This window comes from Chrysochloris asiatica, unplaced genomic scaffold (assembly GCF_000296735.1).
Source record: "Chrysochloris asiatica unplaced genomic scaffold, ChrAsi1.0 scaffold00001, whole genome shotgun sequence".
Classification (NCBI taxonomy): domain Eukaryota; kingdom Metazoa; phylum Chordata; class Mammalia; order Afrosoricida; family Chrysochloridae; genus Chrysochloris; species Chrysochloris asiatica.
The window spans coordinates 20445149-20445935 of NW_006408519.1; positions in this window are offsets into that span (position 1 = coordinate 20445149).

Sequence of the window (787 nt, forward strand, 5' to 3'; positions counted from 1 at the left end):
GATACATTGATCAGTGGAACAGAATTGAGAATCCAGAAATTAACCCATCCACATACAGCCAACTGATTTTTGACAAAGTACCTAAATATATCACACAGGAAAGTCATAATCTCTTCAACAGATGATGCTGGCAGAACTGGAAAGCGACATATGCAAAAAATTGAAACAAGACCTTTACCTTAAACCTTACACAAAACCCAACTCAGCTGGATTAAAGACCTAAATGTGAATCCCAAAATTATGAAGGCCATCAATGAAAAATAAGAAAAAGTGAGGGCGCTGATTCAGGGAATACACAGACTACCAAACATTATGAAAACTACACAAACAGAAGTTGACAAAACAGATGATGGAGACATACTAAAAATTAAAAACTTATGTGCAAAAGAAAACTTCACCAAACGAGTAAAAAGGGAACCCACAGAATGGGAAAAAATCTTTTGCAATGACACATCACACAAGAGACTCATTTCTAACATGTATAGGAAAGTACAACACCTCTACAAGAAAAAGACAAACAACCCAATTAAAAAATGGGTGCAGGACATGAACAGACACTTCATCAAGGAGGAGATCTGGGCAGCCAACAAACATATGAAGAAATGTTCATGATCACTAGCCATTGTTGTCAAGTGCCGTTGAGTCAATTCCAACCCATAGCAACCCTGTGCAGGGTTTCCACTGACCTTGTAGTTCAAACAACTTTGCAGTCTGACCCATTCACCCACAGCGCCATACTAGCCATTAGAGAGATGCAAATCAAAACAACAATGAGATATCATCTCAC